The sequence below is a fragment of the Xenopus laevis genome, chromosome 8S (assembly GCF_017654675.1).
Source record: "Xenopus laevis strain J_2021 chromosome 8S, Xenopus_laevis_v10.1, whole genome shotgun sequence".
NCBI lineage: Eukaryota > Metazoa > Chordata > Amphibia > Anura > Pipidae > Xenopus > Xenopus laevis.
In genome coordinates, this window is record NC_054386.1 from 72312801 (window position 1) to 72328049 (window position 15249).

At 37.1% G+C, this 15249-nt stretch overlaps 1 protein-coding gene across 1 annotated transcript in view; it reads right to left on the reverse strand.

Moving 5' to 3' along the window:
• LOC108700149 (connector enhancer of kinase suppressor of ras 2) overlaps positions 1–15249 on the reverse strand; it is a 298982-nt gene that overhangs the window by 78064 nt on the left and 205669 nt on the right. The window lies entirely within an intron of this gene.

Below are 15249 nucleotides of genomic sequence, written 5' to 3' on the forward strand. Positions count from 1 at the left end.
CACAAAGTTTTCTGAAACAAAAGAAACAAAGTTGCCTTAAGCGCAACCACATCACTAATGATTAAGTTGCATTATAAAAATGGGTAGTTTTTTAATGACAGTATTTCTAAATTCAAAAGTTAACAATATATACATTTGCCTTATATTATTATCTGTGGGGTGAAGTAACAGTGGGGTGAAGTACTACACCGTTAGTACACTTGATCTGGGAAATTCTCATTTCCAACTGAATTATCACTTTTAATAATGTTCTCAGCACCCGTTTCTTGTGCACATGCAGCACAAAAGCAATTTGGGTAGAAGAATACAATGGATTTCTCTACTACATCTGTAATTGTAAATGCATTTTTAAGCAATATTGCAGGATTGTGGTAATAAAAGCATTTTTATTACAGATATTTTTAATTAAAGACAAAAACAATTTTTCTCTGTGCATTTCTATTACAGAAACTATAAATGAACATAATTTGCTTAATATGCTCATATTTTATTGTTTTAATAATAGTGATGGGCGATTTTATTTGGCAAGCGCAAATTCACAGTGAATTTGCGTGTTTCATCGCTGGCAATAAATTTGTGAATTTGCCACGGAAATGCGACCCTGGAAGTTAGCTGGCGTTGAAAAAATTTTGACGACGAAGTTGTCGCCCGTTTTTGCGAATTTTGAGGGAAATTTGTGGCAAAGAGAAACGGGACAAATTCGCCCATCACTATTTAATACCACTGAAAAACACATAAGGGCCAAATATGATGGGAGTTTTAGATATTCGTGGCAAAATACATCCATCGCAGTAGTATTTACTCATTATTTTATATATTTACTTATTACTTATATTTTATATATTGTAGATAATTCCTCAATACAAAAAAAAAAACACCATAAAGAAAAGTCCATATTGCTGGACATTTCGGGGAAGATTTATAAGGTTAAAATTTCGAAGCAATGGGAGTTTTTTTTTGAAACTTTGAAATTCGAATAAAAAAGACCAACCGAAATTTATTTTAAAAAAACGAATCAAAGTGAGATCGAATACGATTCGAAAGTATTTTTTTTTAAAAAAAACTTTGATTTTTCAAAGTCCACCAATTGATTCCAAATAGGTTCTAAGAGGTCCCCATAGGCTAAAAGAGCAATTTAGCAGGTTTTAGATGGCGAATGGTTGAAGTCGAAGTTCTTCATGTCCTGTTATTACTAACCTTTTAAAGGGTCCATGACACCAGAAAATGAAAATACTACATTGATATATGAGGGGATCAAAGACATATAATGCTACAGATTTATGTTTTGGACATGGGATGAGTAACACGCATGTTTTAAACTTTAATAAATAGAAACAACACAAAAATTGTAGGTGGAGAAAGGCCGCAGCTGTAAACTTTATTTAATTTTCAGCAATAACATTTCTTTTCATAACTCTTCATAGAAATTCAAAATGTGCTATCCCCAGCCAGCCACTGCTCAAACACCAGCAGGCTGCCTCTCTTTGTATGCACTTTAATCCCGCACACATTAGCTCAGATTTTACATCAAACAGCTGCGACAATATCAATATTTACTCCATTTTTTTTTTTTTATTATTAATAACATATATAATCTTATACAGGGGGTGGGAGGGTGGGAGACATGCTGTCTTGAAGGTCTGTGACTTCTCTGTTACCCGTGCCCTGATGTTCCCCCTTGTATAGGCCCAACAGCTGGTGCCAACTCGTTGTTGCTGGGTAAAAACATCTGCCTACCAATCAGGTAGCAGACACCTGTTAACTTAAAGGACCAATCAATGCTATGCCCATGTACTAGAAACTTCTGTGACTTCTATCCCACAAGCCCTTGCGGTATAGGCCCTGCCAGCTTCCCAGGGGCTGCCTCAGCAAAGGCCATTAACTATAACTAAAATACTGTTACAGCGTGTACTACCCCATGAACCTGAGGGCTAATTAGGGCCCACATATTGCATGGGATGAGTAACACGCATGTTTTAAACTTTAATAAATAGAAACAACACAAAAATTGTAGGTGGAGAAAGGCCGCAGCTGTAAACTTTATTTAATTTTCAGCAATAACATTTCTTTTCATAACTCTTCATAGAAATTCAAAATGTGCTATCCCCAGCCAGCCACTGCTCAAACACCAGCAGGCTGCCTCTCTTTGTATGCACTTTAATCCCGCCATGCCAAGACTAGCTAAAACCTTAGATTGGTCTTGGCCAACCCCACAACTTGATTGCTTTTTCAATGGCATCTTGAATGCCCATATTAAAGATGTCATTCCCGATATCTGACAGATGCACCCTGTCATACCAATAAAGGCCTTCTCCACCTGACTCCAATTCAAAATGGCGATGAACCAAAATGTTCACGCTCTTAGCAAATTTGGCTAAACAAAAATTTAATTTTTTCCTGCAACGCTCCAATGGGCGTACTCTGGCATCTTGTAGCCAAATTAATCTAGGGATCACTTCAGACCAAATAATACAACTGTCTGGGAAAATGAAACGGAGCTGAGCTAAATCTCTTTTGATATTTCTGATGAGGTCAATGGACCTCAATGAGCCAATATCGTTTCCTCCTAAGTGAATAAAAATTATAGCTGGAATGCCCCACCTAGTAGACATTTGCAATGCAATTGGTAACATATCATCCCATTTAAGACCTCTGAGGCCCATCCAAACTATATTTACATTTTTAATACCCAGGTTGACACCATAAGTGCGTTCTTCAGCTCGTTTCTTCGCCCGAAAGACAAAAGAATGGCCAATAATCCACACCATGAGCGGGTGCCCTGTAAAAACAAATTTGTTGGATTTTTAAATTAGTCATCAACTAAACTTGGCCGAACATATGAGCGATAGCGCTTAGAGGACCATCTACCTAGCTTCATAAGGGATTGCTCACTAAAGCCAAAAAGCGCCGCTTGCGTGGCTGCACCAATCCTAAACGAATGAGTATTATAGTCTTTCGGTGAAAGACCCACTGCGCTAAGTGTCTTTTTTAGGACTTGTCTATATTGAAAGGTAGATAAAAAACAACCATCTGCATGAATAAAGAGTGGGCCTGGGATATTCGGCCGTAAAGCCATAAATTTGAAAAAGGTTGCAATAGGGCACAAACTCTCTACCGAAAAAGAACCCAACCAAATTAAAGTGCCTTTTCCTGTTGGATCTGTTTTAGATTTCTTAAGTATAATCCTAAGTTTTTCTTGCACTAATACAACATCCGAAACATCAAGGCCCCCTGGTTTTTTCTTATTGCTAGAAATCGACTCACTAACTCTTAAGGCAGCAAAGAATGAAAATATAAACAATAAACTGAATAGTGTTATCTCATATTGTGAAAAACAGACTTCTGGCAGTTTTTGGACCAACTTATCCAATAACAACAAGGTTATTGGTTTCCGGTTGTCAAATGTCTGACTAACTCTGTTTAAACCTCTTAATATTTGCTTAACTAAAAAAGGCTTTGTAAAATCTTGCAAGCCCTGCAATTTAAGGAAATACGAGATACCCGCCAAATTTTTACTGATTTTCGCATAAGAATACTGAGCCTCTGAAAGCTCCAGTATGTACCACAGAATTAAGTCTCTATCCTGCCAAATTTCTTGCTTGTTGCTATCCTTGAAAAGAGACCAATTCCACCAGCTTGTTGCATATTCATTCCAAGTTTTCTCACTTAGTGCATTCCTTAACACCTCACATGCTCTGGCAGAATAAGCCCCCAAAGGTAATCTGGACATGAGGCACCGTATGGATCCGGGTTGTCTGCAATCCTCCAAAATAGCTCGAACTGAAACCGAGATAAAGCATCGGCTATATTATTTTTAAAACCTGGAATATGCTTGGCCTTAATCCAAATATTGTACTTTAAGGCCCTAAAAACCACTTGTCTTAACAACCTTAAAACCGGCGGTGAATTAGAAGTCAAATTATTTATTACATAAACAACACCCAAATTATCAGTGTGCCAAATGATCCTTTTATTGGCTAAATGTGCACCCCAAATCTCAAGTACAACCAAAATGGGAAAAAATTCCAATAGCACTAAGTTTCTTGTTAAGTTTTGTTCATGCCAACTTATAGGCCAAGAATCCGAGCACCAATGGCTATTGAATATAGCACCAAAGCCAGTTGAAGACGCGGCATCTGTAAAAAGATGCAGTACTGAACTTCCCAGAAAATCATCTTGCCAATATGCCTTACCATTAAAATCTTGTAAGAACTATTGCCAAATGAGCAGGTCCTCTTTAACCTCTTGAGGAATCCTAATGTGCCAGTTAGGATTTGTTATTCCCTCAGTCAAAGCAATTAAACGTCTGTTAAATACTCTGCCAATTGGTATTATTTTTGTAGTAAAATTCAAATGCCCCACAAGAGATTGTATATGCTTTAACTTCAGTTTTTTGGCAGCTAAAGCAGAATTAATCAGACTTTTTAACTGAACTAATTTATCCTGTGGTAATCTAAACTCTTGTTTAATAGTGTCAATTTCTATGCCTAGAAATTGCATCACATTAGTGGGGTAAACTGTTTTCTCCTTTGAAAGAGGGATACCAAACCTGTTAGCAAGCCAAATGAACATTCTTAAGAGATAAAAACAGTGATCCGACTGAGGTGGTCCGACAAATAAAAAATCGTCTAAGTAGTGCAATATAAACTTAGAATTAGTTTCATGCTGAACTACCCATTGTACAAATGTGGCAAAAGCTTCAAAATAATAACAAGATAAAGAACATCCCATCGGGAGACAACAATCAAAATAAAATAAACCCTCAAAATGGAAACCTAGTAATTTCCAACACTCTGGGTGGATAGGCAATAATCTAAAAGCCGACTCAATGTCGCTTTTCGCAAGTAGAGCACCTTTACCACATTTTTTAATAATCTCAATAGCTTGGTCAAATGATGCATAATTTACAGTGCACAATTCAGGGTCAATCCCGTCATTAACTGAATTCCCTGCTGGGAATGATAGGTGATGTATCATTCTATAAGTTCCAGGTTCCTTTTTAGGAACAAGTCCTAAAGGAGAGATCCTAAAATCTGTGAATGGTGGTTCCTGAAAAGGCCCCTTTATCCTGTGAGCTGCAAGCTCCTTAGCAATTTTTTCCCTAACAACTTCCAAATTAACATTGATAGATTTAAGATTATCCGGAACAACTACCGAATTACTATTCCTGAACGGGATCCAAAATCCATAACTAAAACCCTCCTCAATTAAAGCCGCCATCCTGCGGTTTGGGTACTGCCTTAGGTAAGGAAGCATATCTAACAGCTTCACCGGAGTTATCAATCTTTCCTGTTTCCTTTGATAACAATTTGTTGGGAGTAGTAATGAATTTCTTGACACATCGAAAGGCAGGGTGGTTGCTCCCGCAATGAGAGCATTCATGTTTGAATTTACAATTACTTTGCCATTTACAAGCTGAATCATTATACGCCCAACAAGTATTGTACTTTTGCCCTGGTTTTTGCAACATCGGTGGGTTGGTCACTGGGCGAGGAGCCATCATGCCCATCCAAAGGTCAACATCCTTAGTGCCCCAAGGAATCGATGTTTGAACGGCCATCTTCTGCCTAAACCTGTCCTCATAGATAAACCACGAAATACCTCCATAAGATTTGTATGCTTCTAGAATGATATCTACATGTTTAAATAAACTAGCCCCCAACTGAGGGTGTCTGGAACACAGGATGTTAGCATAGATGCAAAATGCCTGCAACCAGTTAGTAAAGGTTCTAGCTACTGGCCTACGCCTGTCTTCCTCTGCTTCATTCTTCTTATCCTTTAAAAATACCTTCACTGAAGGCAATAAAGATAGTAAATCTACATATTCTCCCCTGTTTATCTTATCTTTAATAGACTGAGATAAATGTAAACCAAGGGGTGTTGTTTCACATAAAATAGAATCTCTAAATGCAGATTCAGGGGCCCCTGCGCTTGATTGCGTGGACGCCGCGCCAGGGACAAGCAAACGAAGTAAAGTTTTTAACAATTGAGCATTGTCAGTATTACCTATGTCTTGTGCAGCATTGCTCTCATGAAGACTGCTTGTTGCAGGTTCCCTCAGCGGAGGCTGGACCTGTAAAGCAAGCACAGACTGGGTAGGGGAAGGAATAGGAGCTGCTGCTGCAACTGCTCTAAAGGAGCCCACACCCCCTTGACTAGAGGCTGGGTTGATTAAAGTGTTACAGCTCTGAATGTTTTGGGAGTCGCCTCCCCTAATAGGCGGAGCCATGAGGCCCTGGGTTGCTGGTGGTGACATAGACGGCCAAGTAATAGGAGGGTTGGCTGCCAAATGGGAAGAAGCCGGTGCTGCAGAGGTGACGCCTCCGGTGGGCGGAGCCACATGATCCTGCGATGGGGAAGGCGTTGAAGGCGGCCAATCAGAAGGAGGCCGGACGGCCGGACCGTCTGCAGTAGGTCCTGTGTTGAGAAGGGGCGGGCCGCGGATCTGGGCAGGCTTAGGCGGCTGGGCTGAAATGCGCGACATCGATGGTTCTGCTGGGGACACACCTCTGGTGGGCGGAGCCGGACGGCCCTGCGCTGCTGGAAGAGAAGCAGGCGGCCAGTCTGTAGGAGACACAGGAGGAGCTGTGCTGGGGCGGGAATGCCCGCCGCTATGGGGGACCTTCTTCTTGGCTGAAAGGTTTGACACTGGGTTCTTCTTCTTAGCCGGACCCTTAAAGCTGCGGGTACTGTAGCGCTTTAAAGGGGCGGGCTTCGCCGGAGCTCTTGATTGAGTGGTGGGCGGTATCGGTGATGTCGCTTCTTCAGAAGGCGGAGACTCTGCGCCGGTTGCTGTCCTCTGAGGGGAGGGGCGCAAGCACGCTTGACTCAATAAGCGTAGCTCATCAGCGCCAGCTTCAAACTGTGCCCAGCGGAGGATCTCATCAAGGCGTGCCGATTTGTCCATTGCTGAACTCGGTCCAGGTGAAGTCGGATCAGCGCTGCTCGCAGGAACTCGTAGAGACATGCTGTCTTGCAGGTCTGTGACTTCTCTGTTACCCATGCCCTGATGTTCCCCCTTATATAGGCCCAACAGCTGGTGCCAACTCGTTGTTGCTGGGTAAAAACATCTGCCTACCAATCAGGTAGCAGACACCTGTTAACTTAAAGGACCAATCAATGCTATGCCCATGTACTAGAAACTTCTGTGACTTCTATCCCACAAGCCCTTGCGGTATAGGCCCTGCCAGCTTCCCAGGGGCTGCCTCAGCAAAGGCCATTAACTATAACTAAAATACTGTTACAGCGTGTACTACCCCATGAACCTGAGGGCTAATTAGGGCCCACATATTGCAGACTCTTTAGTGCATCAGGACTGCATGCTAGTTATGTTGGCAATAGTGAGTTAACTAAAATAACAGAAATTCTCTTTGAAATAAAAACAAATGCATCATTTGAAACAGCTTCTTAGTCTGCTTTGTTCTATTGTTTTGCAAGATAGGGAAACTTTAGTGATTTAAAAAATAAGGCACAAGGCGCTGCCAAGCATGAATCTTCCATTTATTCCATATCCAGACCTGAAAGCTTTTACTCTTGTATTTTTTCTACAGCAAAATGTCAAAACAACTGAAAAAAAACATCAAAAGTAATAATGTCTGGCTGTTACAGTGAGTTGGGAATGAGACAGGTTTATCTTCAGTTGTAGTGACCTATTTTTTTTTTTTTATGTGCTTTATGTTTCTACACTAGTGACAGATGCCTCTTAACCTTTTATTTTGTGGAAAGTCTTTTCCATGGTATTTTTAGGAATAAACGAAAAAGTTATGATGACGACAGAACGAAAATTATTTTGAAAAGCACCCCTGCAGCTCACAATAGAAACATTCTCTGATGTAGTCTCTGCTATTTTTGCTAGTTATGCAAAGACTACTATAATGTTTTGTAAGTTTGTGGCAGGTCACTAGGCATATTAATGAATGGCAATTTGTGATAAAACTTTGAATGCAGTAAAAGCTTTGTATGGTACTCATCTTCCTGTTTTGTCAAGCAATCTGTAATTCCTGAATCTATTGTATGTGCATGTTAGTATAATTTATTTATTTATGTATTCATTTATTCATTCATTTTGGGGTTTATTTGTTAAACTCTGAATGTTAAAAATTTGCGGTTTTTTTTTTTACTATAAAATCCGAATTTGAAGTGCAAAAAAAACCTCGATATTTTTAAGATTTATTATACCCAGCAGATGGAAAAAGTCTGAATCCGAAAATACTCCATCTCAGACCTGCTAAGGTTGTATATAGGTCAATGGGAGAGGTCCCTATCCTATATGGAAGTTTCTGTGGTCTGTGCTAGATTTAGCCAGAAAAAAATCGAGCGATTCAAGAAAAAATCCGAAGAAATCATACGATTTGGATTTTCACTTGATTTTATGGCATTTGTCCCGATCTGATTAAAGTGTGCTTTTAAAAATAATAAATAAGGTCCAGTCTTGCATTCTAGTTTGGTTGGACTTTTTTTTATTTAAATAGAAATTGGTATTTTGATAAATAAGGTCCCCCTGTTACTTATACAGTATATAGTAGCTTTGCCTATTATGCTTGTCCAGGAAGTCAACCAAGCTACTCTTGAAGGCATGAATAGAATCTACTATGATATTATCACCTGGCAGTGCATTCCAAAACCCCACTGCCCTCACTGTGACGTACCACCTTCACTGCTTTAAATGGAAACATCAGTTCCTCAAGTCTAAAGGGATGGCCTCTTTGTTTTTTTTTATGGAAAAAAATGCCTCTAGCTTTCTATAATGCCCTCTTGTAAAAAAAACTATGCTGGCACCTCACCACTTTATGTTTCAGATACTCATTCGAAAAGCAGAATTCAGTACTATAAAATGTAACTTTTAATCGTCTACATTAAAAACAGCTATTCAGACCAATAGGCCAGCCAACAAACAATAATCCAAAATTTAAAAACCCTGTTCTAAGACATGAGTTATGTGCAGACCTAATAATACAGCATGCTTTTTGAGCAACTGGGCTAATCTAGGGTAATGTAGAGTTAGGGGACTCATAATCACCTCTATCCCTTCCTCACTATGGGGAAACAAAACAGGACACCAGTAAAACTATTATATGCCCCAGGTATCCCTCTTGCCCTCAGATGTATTAATAGTTCCATATTGTACAGCTGCTCAAAGCTCAATCTCATCCACAACTGCTAAATATTATTCGGTTTGCTATTCAAGCACTCATAAAATTAAAACTAATATATGCCCTTTAAAGTGGTTGTTCACCTGTCAGTTAACTTTTAGTATGAAGTAAAGAATGATGATCTGAGACAATATGCAATTGTTTTTCATTTTTCATTATTTGTGGGTTTTGGGTTATTTAGCTTTTTATTTGGCAGCTGGAAAGAATCAGAAGAAGAAGGTAAATAATTCCAAAACTATACAAAATAAATAATGAAGACTAGTTGAAAAGTTCCATATCATACTAATAGGGTTATATAATGAACTCCGAATGCCAAAACCCTAAAAAATTTGTGTTTTTTTAGTTTAAAATCCAATTTTCAGTGAAAAAAAAAAACGCAGATTTTTCAAGATTTATTTTACCTCGAGGATAGAAAAAGTCAGAATCCGAAAATCAGGCATCTCAGACCAGTCGAGGATGCATATAAGTCAATGGGAGAAGTCCCAAAGATTTTTTGATCTGCGCTGGGTTTTATTTTTACAATAACCCGAAGAAAAAAAATCAGGTTTCAGGTGGTAAATCCAAAAAAAAATTGTACGATTCATATTTTTAATGGTGTTTTCGGATTTCTTTGGAAAAGTGTATAAATAAATAAGGCAAAAAACCTGTGCGGATTTGGTCTGAGTTTTTTCAGATAAAATTGGGATAAATTTGATAAATAACTCCCTTAAAGTTAACTGATAGGTGAACAGCCCCTTTAAAGGGAATCACATTTTTTTCTTTTTTTCCATGAACAAACATTACCAAAACCAATGTCTTTAAAGGCAGGTATGTCAGGTATGCTGCAACTGCAAAACTACACACATTAACTTCCATAAATATTTAAGTACTATATCCTGTTTCAGCCATTGAGTAGACTGAGCTAAGACATTAGTGCCACTAAATCTTGACTCTATAGAATGAATAGAATAGAATAGAAAATAACTGTTTAAGCACATTCACTTGTTCTGAATTTATTGCCATTTTCTAACTCTCGATCTACATCTTTTCTTAATAGCCTTTCTTATTGATGTGTTGGCCTTCCAAAGAAGTTAGGAGTTTGTGTTTCCAAAATTAATACATTGAATAATTTAGGCTACAGTGTCTGTGAAAAACATAGATAAAGCATAAATGATGAACTTGTGATGGGCGAATAAATTCTGCAGGCACAATTTGTCAGCGAATTTACGCGTTTTGCCACCAGTGAATACATTTATGAAACAGCAGCGAAAATTTGCCGGCAAAAAATCTGCCGCAACAAAAATAATTGTTGCACGTCAGAATAGTCGCGCACGTAAAATTCTCGCGTGTCTTTAATGCATTTGGACAAAATTGTCGCTCATATAAAAATTGTCGCTCACTTCAATGTGTTTTGCTAATTTTTCGCTGCAGTTTCACTAATTTATCGGCAAATTCGCAAATTTTTCTGCGAAGCAAAATGGCACAGATTTGCCCATCACTATTGATAACGGTATTACAATATTATAAACTTATAAAAGTTTTTAAAATAATTTAGAGACATCCATTTATTACAAGGATTGAAAAAAAAATTCTGGAAATGCTTAAAATGCTTTCTACATTATGCCTTAGCATATCCTTCCTCGCTAGTGCTTTTGGAAGCAACATGCCTCCGAAATTGATTTCTTGTGCGACGAATTCGAAGTAATAAATTAGCTACTTTTCTTCTTCAAAAAAAACAGAAGGCTGAGAATTACTTCTTTACAAGGTCTGCTGCAAATTAAGGAGACTTAAATCTAAATGCAGTTTTCTTGTTCAAGGCTCATTTGTTACTTTCATGTTGTCTATTTGTTATTTGGACAACTTTTCAAAGTTAAAAAGACAGTCTTTACATTGTAATGTTGGACCATGACTATGGCATTGCTTGTTTTGAGAATATGCATTGTAAAATAGAATTAAAATATACTGTATTATCCTATTCTCTCATAAATGTTAACATAATAAAGAAAAAATTACGTATGCTAACAGGTCCCACCCTCGTGTTTGTCAGCGAGGGTGCAGACCTGTGGGACCTATTAGCCATAAAAAGAAATGATTTGTAACATTGTTAAATTCTACAAGAGAAAACATAGATACGCATTATTTGATGGCAGATAAAAAGATAAAGATACTCATGTTTTCTCACATCTCAGAAACCCTAGTGGAAGCACATGTAAAGTTGAACAATAAAAAGGTGAGGAATACAAGCAGATGCGAACTGGGTCAAGATGAATACTCTACAATCATGTTTTTAACATAATGGAAGTCAGAGGTCAGCAAAAGGGAAAAATGTAAACTCTGTGGATATAAATGTAAGGGGCATCAAAGTCACACACACATACATAGGAACACATACATCTTTAGATAAAATAGCCAAGTCTGTTACGTAAACATTGCGTAAATATTAAGTAAATGGCTCTGTTCTTGACATCTTGTCAATAGTCATTTTCCAACACTGTGAAAATCTCAATAGTACCATTCGTCTTCTTGTGTATAAAAAGTAAGGGGATTCATATACAAGATAGAAAAACACTCACATTGAAGCATACTGGCATTTATATTTTTGTAATGGAACCGCATAGTTTTAAGAGACAGTAGAGGTTAAGATAATGGGGGCCTGTAAAAATTTAGTGGGGTACATAACCCCAATCTACCACCAAAGTTGACTTATATCAGTGGAACATTAGTCTCAAATTTAGAACATTGTTTTTTAACCCAATACATATGTATGAATATTAAAAAAATATATATATTTGCATCCCACCACTAGGAGGAGCATGCAATCCATAGATAATGCCATTGCTGCAGAACATCACTGAAAGCAGCCTTTTTTAAACATACTTGCCACTTGTTTCTACATACTTAAGAGCTAAATGCAACTGCAGTATTGACTGTATTGACAGATAGGACGCCATATGCACACCTTCCTTTAAGTAGCAGATGTACAGCTTCTGTGGATTTTATTTTAACTGATAATACTTAAAAGAACTTTAAAAATTTAGAATTTCCTTTAAGAATATTATGTTTAAATTAATTATTAATGTTCTATACTTAGTCTGGCTCAGTTTAAGGGCCAGTGAACTAAGCCAATAAAATACTTAGCATACCATTTGGCTCTCCTATTTGTCCCACTACACATAAAAATACACATAAAAAATAAAACTACAGGGTTTTTTTTTATAAAAAATAATAAGCTTTCTAGAAATAAAGCAGATCTGAATTGCAGGTCAATATTATGTATAAATGCATTTAGGGCATTGCATTTGCTTTTTATTTTCAAATGTTATATGCTCTTTTAAATCATTGAGCTATGAATATATATTGCAGCATGTTATGTGGTTTGCATTATTAAAAACATTTTATAAATAGTGTTGTTTGATTGTACTGTCCACTAGTGCACTTTTAAATTTGTAATTTACAAAGTTCTCTCTCAGAAATCTGATTTCAAATAAAATGATAGCCCTGATGAAAACCTAAGTAATGAACAAAAATGCAAAAATGAGGTCTTCTGAATACTTATTCTGCATGTCATTAGCCTTTCCAGAACATTGCTGCATTTCAAATCTGGCTCAGATGTTTTGATCTCCTGAAATGTCATGCAGTCTTAGGCTGGAAAGAAATCAAGTAAATTGTGCATATTTTATGTCCTACAGCCATTGCTGATTTGTAAAGAAGGATAAACAGTTAAAAAAATATATTATTTGAAAGCTAAAAAAAACAAGATTTCATATCTCCCAATTTATGGGACACAAAATTTAAGTTTAGCCATGCCATGATAAACGTAAGTATAACCTAAGGACTGAACTCATACTTACTAGTAATAAAACATGAACAACTGCATTACTATGCATTGTATAATCCATTATTTAGGTATAAATGACACTAAGGGGCCGATTCACTAAGCTCGAGTGAAGGATTCGAATGAAAAAAATTCGAATTTCGCAGTATTTTTTGGGTACTTCGACCATCGAATTGGTTAAATTCGTTCGAATACGAACGAAATCGAACGAATCGAACGAAAAATCGTTCGACTATTCGACCATTCGATAGTCGAAGTACTTTCCCTTTAAAAAAAACTTCGACCCCCTACTTCGGCAGATAAAACCTACCGAAGTCAATGTTAGCCTATGGGGAAGGTCCCTATAGGTTTGCTAACCTTTTTTTGATCGAAGGATTTTCCTTCGATCGTTGGATTAAAATCCTTCGAATCGTTCGATTCGAAGGATTTAATCGTTCGATCGAACGAAAAATCCTTCGATCGAACGAACGAACGTTTAGCGCTAAATCCTTCGACTTCGATATTCGAAGTCGAAGGATTTCAATTCGAGGGTCGAATTTCGAAGTATTTTTAACTTCGAAATTCGACCCTTAGTGAATCTGCCCCTAAGACATTTACTAACAATCAAATTGCAGTTTTTTACACAAATCTCGAAAAATTATTTTTTTCCTATATTTCCTAAATGTTCTAAAAATCCAAAATGTTTTAAAGCAACAGTAACACCAAAAAATGAAAGTGTTCTTTAAGTAAAGAAATCAAGTAAATTGTGCATATTTTATGTCCCACAGCCATTGCTGATTTGTAAAGAAGGATAAACAGTTAAAAAAAAAAATCATTTGAAAGCTAAAAAAACAAGATTTCATATCTCCCAATTTATGGGACACAAAATTTAAGTTTAGCCATGCCATGATAAACGTAAATATAACCTAAGGACTGAACTCATACTTACTAGTAATAAAACATGAACAACTGCATTACTATGCATTGTATAATCCATTATTTAGGTATAAATGACACTAAGACATTTACTAACAATCAAATTGCAGTTTTTTACACAAATCTCATATATTATTTTTTTTCCTATATTTCCTAAATGTTCTAAAAATCCGAAATGTTTTAAAGCATCAGTAACACCAAAAAATGAAAGTGTTTTTTAAGTAATGAAAATATCATGTAGTGTTGCCCTGCACTTGTAAAACTGACTTGCTTCAGAAACACTACTATAGTTCATATAAACAATAAAAACTCAAAAATTCCAATTTTGAATTCAAATTTTTAATTAAACCCTTGATAAATCTGCCCTTTAGTGTTTCATCCTCCTAAGAAAAGGCCAATCGGTGACTGCCAGGGCATTCACAAAGTATAGTGGAACTTATCCAATTAACTCAGGTTAGCAGTTATCTCTCTATATTTTAGCTATATGTATGAACTATAATTTGAGTTATTATAACCAGGGTAGACAAGAATAAGTAGAATAAGCATTACAGTGTAGCCCATCTGTTTATAACAAGCATATTCAGAAAACCAACTCTGAACAGTACAGCTGGATACTTATATTTAGCGGTTAAAAGGACTTAATTTTTTATTTGGCTGCAAAAGTGTGTCTATGCAAACCTGAACAACTTTATCTCAGCAGTCTTAGCACTTGTGACCAGATTTAATTACTTTTGTTGCTTTTGAAAGAGTGCCATCTTTGTATGGAGAAGCTGCTTTCTTGGCCAGAAGATCAGTTTCGATTCACTAAGCAAGGCAAGCTGAAATATTTCAAGATATGATCCAACAGGTGTTGACCCCGGGGGCTAGTTTATTTTGAAATTATCCCTGTCCAACAATAAAAGAACTTATCCCCAAACATAGCATTGATACATAAAAAGGTGATTGTATATCTTTTTAATAGTATCAGCATGTCAAGAAATATTGATTGTGCTATGACGCAACAAAACTTAGCCATCTAATGCAATTTCTTCACTTAATGAATTTGGAAAAAGAACTGGAGGCCTTATTGATCTGAGCCAAGAGATGTCATGGAAGTTAAATATGGAATATCACACAGGGAAACTATCAGAAGCCTTATAATACAAACAGTCTCTTGTAACTACGATGGACAGCTTTCAGTAAGTCCAAAAGTGTAGTGTTATTATTATTATTCATACCACTGTCATAACTATAGAGGAAGCAGATCTCTTGGTTGCAGGGAGGCCTATATATTCCTCTAAAGTTGTTAGAAACCCCCCCTCTCAAGCGAATGGGGAGTGGGGGGAGCAGGCACAGTGGGTTAATGGGGGGGAGGAGTAGGGGATGCTG